This window comes from Cucumis melo, chromosome 10 (genome assembly GCF_025177605.1).
Source record: "Cucumis melo cultivar AY chromosome 10, USDA_Cmelo_AY_1.0, whole genome shotgun sequence".
Taxonomy (NCBI): domain Eukaryota; kingdom Viridiplantae; phylum Streptophyta; class Magnoliopsida; order Cucurbitales; family Cucurbitaceae; genus Cucumis; species Cucumis melo.
The window spans coordinates 28,600,271-28,606,624 of NC_066866.1; positions in this window are offsets into that span (position 1 = coordinate 28,600,271).

Below are 6,354 nucleotides of genomic sequence, written 5' to 3' on the forward strand. Positions count from 1 at the left end.
ATTTCAATAAATAATACTTTAAGGACAAACATGATATATTAAAATAAAATGACCCAATTATACTTTTTTATTTTGTTCGGAGGCGACGGTTTGTTATATTTACGAAAATTAACTATTACTTTACTATTGTTAGTTTATTTTGTTAATTAGAATTATAATTAGTTTTTTTATAGATTAATTCAACATTTTTAAAACACTCTTTCAATGTGGTATGTAAAGTTTGAAAAGACAATTAAATATAAAAAATTAATAATATAACTTTAATATAAACCGAAAAAATTAAAAGAAAATCTAAAAAATTATGAAAATCATAATTTAAAAAAGAAGTTTTTTCATTTAAAGATTGGTAAATTATTTACATTCCACAAAACAAAACTGTTGAATAAGAAATTTTGGCCAATTAAATTGTGCCACGTTCAAACCTTCAAAGGAAATGCCTTCGCTTGATACACCGATCTTGAACCTAAATCCATTAATAATTGAGAGCAGCTTAAGAGGGACTTTCTCAACCGCTTCTACAATACTCGACGTATCGTCAATATGATAGAGCTTTATATTATAATGTATCGATATACATTATATTAATTCCCAAAGTAAATTTGAACATTTCAAATTACAACCAATATAAATAAATCTCATTACTCTTTATGAGCTAGGAAGGGGACCTAATGAACCTACAGATCGGAAGCTACAACGATATGAAATTAAGTAGTTAAACTCATTAACCACATTAATCAAAATTCGTTAATTGTGTGTACACTCCACTAAAGACTCACAACTGAACTCTTCTCACTGTAGATATATTTCTATGTCCACGGATATAGACCAATACCAGTAAGTTAGTCCTTCACAAGTGTTCGTAAAATCAGTTGGGTCAAATTATCGTTTTACCCCTAGGTTACTTCTAGTCCTTAAATACCAATGCTATTCTAATGAACAACCTATTTATGATCCAACCATTAAACAGAAACCTCTCTCGTACCATAGAGAGGGTAGGGCCCTTTGTTCAAGTTCTGGAGACACTATTTAAGGAAACACTTATCTACTTACCCTAAAGGTGGGAAGGAGTGAATTCCATCTTGTGTGATTATGTTCCCAGCTCCCCACTCGATCTTATCCCCAAAATGATAAGCATATTAAGTCGGCAATCTAGCCACTCTCACTTATATAAATCAAATGATAATCCCTCGCAAACAGGAGTTCATAATACACTCAGGATTAAGACTAAGTTACTAAGTCATCCTAATGAAATAGAAACCCAACTAATTAACAAAGTTACATCTAGTGATTACTATTTTGTGGTCAGGTCTTATGCAAACTCATTGCATAGGATACTCTCTCTCGCATGTCGCATACATGAACGCATTGGATCAATGTGTTTATATCAAATACAAAGTGAGTCGTATCCATAGTGTTAACAGGATAAGGTACCCAACCTTAACCTTATACTATAGACCCTTTAAGCTGATCTTGAACATTAATCCCCGTATGTCTCTACATACTATTCAAGACTCATCAAACAGCTTAGGATGTTAGTTTACTGAATTTAGGTTATTAAGGCAAAACTAATAATATAATCAATAACATTTATTGAAATTATAATAATAAAACACTTTATTAATAACGACCAATTGATTATATTTACTATCTACGAGTTTTAGGACATAAAACCCAACAATAAATACATAATGTTCCTTGACAGTGAAGCCAAAAATTATTATATTCACCAATCCTACAAATAAAGGGAATGAAAAAATTCTTGATGAAAATAAAAGTTGTTAAATATGCAAAGCTCCTTATCACAAAAGCATAAACTGCATGGTGCTCCTAGTTCACAAGAGATTAAAAGGTGAATGGCAAAAAAGAAAAAAAAATTGAACTACGTTATGACTTAATTCCTATGTTATAAAAAGGGTATATAGGCAGCTTAAAGTTCACTTTAAGTTTAGTCGCATGCAAAAAAAAAATCTTCATTGTGATGATGAAAGCTGATAGTAAAGGATGTGTAAACAGCACAAAATAAAATTTAGAAGCAGTCACGCCAAAATAAGAACATTTTCATTACCATTCAACAAAATTCTTGCATTTAAAAAAATACAACGAAAGAAAAAAAAGAATGGAGGCAAAGGGGGCAAAGTCAAAGCTTCCCCTTGAAGTTCTTAAATTCTTTACATGCGGTCTCTAGACTCTTATGAACCGTAGCTAAGGCCTTAGTGGCTTATTCGTTGACAACATAGATATTTAATTGTCTACCTTCTTAAGATAGCTAGCTTCGTCTTCCTCGTGAAACTCTGTCATTGTTTCTTCAAGTTCAAGTTAAAAGTCTTTAATCTTCATCGCTGCAGGTACGGCTTCGCCTCCTTTCCAAAATGTCAACCAACAAACTCTACTCCTCTATGATGTATTGCAGCCGATAGGATCTTCATCCATCTTTTGACATGTGTTACAACCGAGAGGATCTTCATCATCATCATTTTCATCTTCTCATATGTGTTACAACCAAGAGGATCATTATCATCATCTTCATCTTCTCACATGTGTTGCAACCGAGAATATCATCATCTTCATTTTCTCACATGTGTTGCAGTGGAGAGGACCATCATCTTCACCTTTTCACATGTGTTGCAGTCGAGAGGATCATCATCTTCATCTTCTCACATGTGTTGCAGCTGAAAGGATCACCATCTTCACCTTCTCACATGTGTTGCAGCTGAGAGGATCATCATCTTCACCTTCTCACATGTGTTGCAGCCGAGAATATCTTCATCTTCATCTTTACCTTCTCACGTGTGTTGCAGCCAAGAGGATCATCATCTTCACATTCTCATGTGTGTTGCAGCCAAGAGGGTCATCAACTTCATGTTCTCCCATGTGTTGCAGTTGAAAGGATCATCATCTTCACCTTCTCACATGTGTTGCAACTGAGAGGATCATCATCTTCATCTTCTCACACGTGTTGCAGCTGAGAGGATCATCGTCCTCATCTTCTCACATGTATTGCAGCCGAGAGGATCATCATCTTCAACTTAAATGTGGTCGTCATCTTTATCTTCAATGCAATGCAGCATAGATGATTATCATCTTCATTAAATGTGATCGTCATCTTCATCTTTAATGTAGTGTACAGAGGTGATCATCATCTTCATGTTCAATGTGGCGTAGCCGAGACGAGCATCATCTTTATCTTCAATGGGCGCAATCGATTGAATCATTATCTTCATCTTCATTGCAGCACGGCCGATAGAAACATCTTCATCTTCAATGCGGCCATAACATAGATGATCATCATCTTCATCTTCAATGTGGTGCTGCAAAGACAATTATCATCTTCATCTTCAATGCATCACAGCAAAGATGATTATAATCTTCATCTTCAATGTGGCGCAGCATAGACGATCATTATCTTCATCTTTAATGCAACGCAATAGAGGCGATTATCATCTTTATCTTCAACGCGATCTTTAATGTGGCGCAGGAGAGGCGATCATCATCTTCATCTTTAATACGGTGCAGCAAAGCGATCATCGTCTTCATCTTTAATGCGACATAACCGAGACGATCATCGTCTTCATCTTCAATGCGACACAGTCAAGATAATCATCATCTTCATCTTCAATGCAGCACAGTCGAGACAATCATCGTCTTCATCTTCAATGTTACGCAGTCAAGACGATCATCATCTTCATCTTTAATGCAATCTTTAATGCAGTACAGTCGAGATGAGATGATCATCGTCTTCATCTTTAATGCAGTGCAGTCGAGACAATCATCATCTTCATCTTCAATGCGACATAGCCAAGACGATCATCATTTTCATCTTTAATGCAGTGCAGTCGAGATGATCATCGTCTTCATCTTCAATGCAATGCAGCCGAGACAATCATCGTCTTCATCTTCAATGCGATGCAGCCAAGATGATCATCGTCTTCATCTTCAATACGGTGTAGCCGAGACGATCATCGTCTTCATCTTTAATGCAACATAGCTGAGACAATCATCGTTTTCATCTTCAATGCAGTGCAGTCGAGACGATCATCATCTTCATCTTCAATGTTACACAATCAAGAAGATCATAATCTTCATCTTCAATGTTATCTTCAATGCAGTACAGTCAAGACGATCATCATTTTCATCTTTAATGCAGTGCAGTCGAGACAATCATTGTCTTAATCTTTAATGTAGCGCAATCGAGACGATCATCGTCTTCATCTTCAATGCGATGTAGCTGAGACGATCATCGTCTTCATCTTCAATGCAGCGCAGTCAAGACGATCATCGTCTTCATCTTCAATGGTACGCAGTCAAGACGATCATCATCTTCATCTTCAATGTGATCTTCAATACGGTACAGTTGGGATAATCATCGTCTTCATCTTTAATGCATGATAGTCGAGACGATCGCCGTCTTCATCTTTAATATAGCATAGCCAAGACGATCATCGTCTTCATCTTTAATGCGGTGCAACTGAGACGATCATCGTCTTCATCTTCAATACAACATAGTCAAGACGATCATCATCTTTATCTTCAATGTCACGTAGTTAAGACGATCATCATCTTCATCTTCAATGTGATTTTCAATGCGGTGCAGCCAAGACAATCATTGTCTTCATCTTCAATGTGGTGCAGTTGAGATGATCATCGTCTTCATCTTCAATACGGCGCAACTGAGACGATCATCGTCTTCATCTTCAATGTAGCGTAGTCGAGATGATCATCATCTTAATCTTTAATGCGGCACAGTCGAGATGATCATCATCTTCATCTTCAATGCAACGCAATCAAGACGATCATCGTCTTCATCTTCAAAAGAATTAAAAAAAATTGTATAGCCAAATCTAAACGATCGTGTACCAAAGAATCTTGAAAAAATAAACGATAAACGATCGTGTACCCAAATTTGGAAAAAAAAATCGTTTAGATTTGGGGTAGCCAAATCTAAACGATTTTATTATTATTATTATTATTAGTTTTGGTATTATTAAACGATAGAATTGAAAAAATAAATCGTTTAAATTTGCCTATCAAATCTAAACGATCGTGTACCAAATGATAGTTAAATCTAAAGGATCATGTACGAAATATATTACACGTGTTGTTGATGGCGTAGTTGGCGGGACATTTTTGGTATTTTCCCATGTGAGCTTGTGGGCTTTTCGGTTTTCGAAATTGTTCTATACAATGTAAATATTTTGCCACTTTGTTATATTTTTTAAAAGACCCCTTATTATCAAAATTTTATTATTATTATTATTATTATTATTGTTGTTATTGTTGTTATTGTTGTTATTGTTGTTATTGTTGTTATTGTTGTTATTGTTGTTATTGTTGTTATTGTTGTTATTGTTGTTATTGTTGTTATTGTTGTTATTGTTGTTATTGTTGTTATTGTTGTTATTGTTGTTATTGTTGTTATTGTTGTTATTGTTGTTATTGTTGTTATTGTTGTTATTGTTGTTATTGTTGTTATTGTTGTTATTGTTGTTATTGTTGTTATTGTTGTTATTGTTGTTATTGTTGTTATTGTTGTTATTGTTGTTATTGTTGTTATTGTTGTTATTGTTGTTATTGTTGTTATTGTTGTTATTGTTGTTATTGTTGTTATTGTTGTTATTGTTGTTATTGTTGTTATTGTTGTTATTATTGTTATTGTTGTTATTGTTGTTATTATTGTTATTATTTGTATTATTTGTATTATTTGTATTATTATTATTATTCTTAGTAAATGAATTCAAAATAACCCCCAATAAATTAAATCTAATTAAACAAAACTAAGATAATTAACTCCAAAATTATCTTATTTTTCGGGACATTACAGGTTACCCAAATTTAAACGACGTAAAAAAGAAGAAGAAGAAAAGAAGAAAGACGATGAAAAGAAATCGCAGAGGAAAAAAAGAGAAAAAAAACGATTGAAAGAAATCTCAATGGAAAAAAAGAAGAAAAGAAGAAAGACGATGTAAATAAAATCGCAGCAGAAAAATAAAAGATGAAAACAAGAAAGACGATAAAAGAAATCGCAGTGAGGAGGAGAAGAAAGACGGAAGGGCAAACCTAGAATATTTAAAAAATGGCTAATTTTATGGGCTTTGTTATATGGGCAGTAAATAGTTTGGTGTTTTTTTACTTTCATAAAAATCTCCGTTGTTATTATTATTATTCTTATATTCTCATAATCTCATATTCTCATATTCTAATATCATAAATTTAATTAAAAAAACCAACCAAACTAAATATAATTAAACCAACTACCTACCTAAATACAATTATTATAAACCAACCAACCAAACATAAACATTTAATTATATCAACCAACCAACCTAAATACAACCTAAAAAGATTTAATTAAATTCA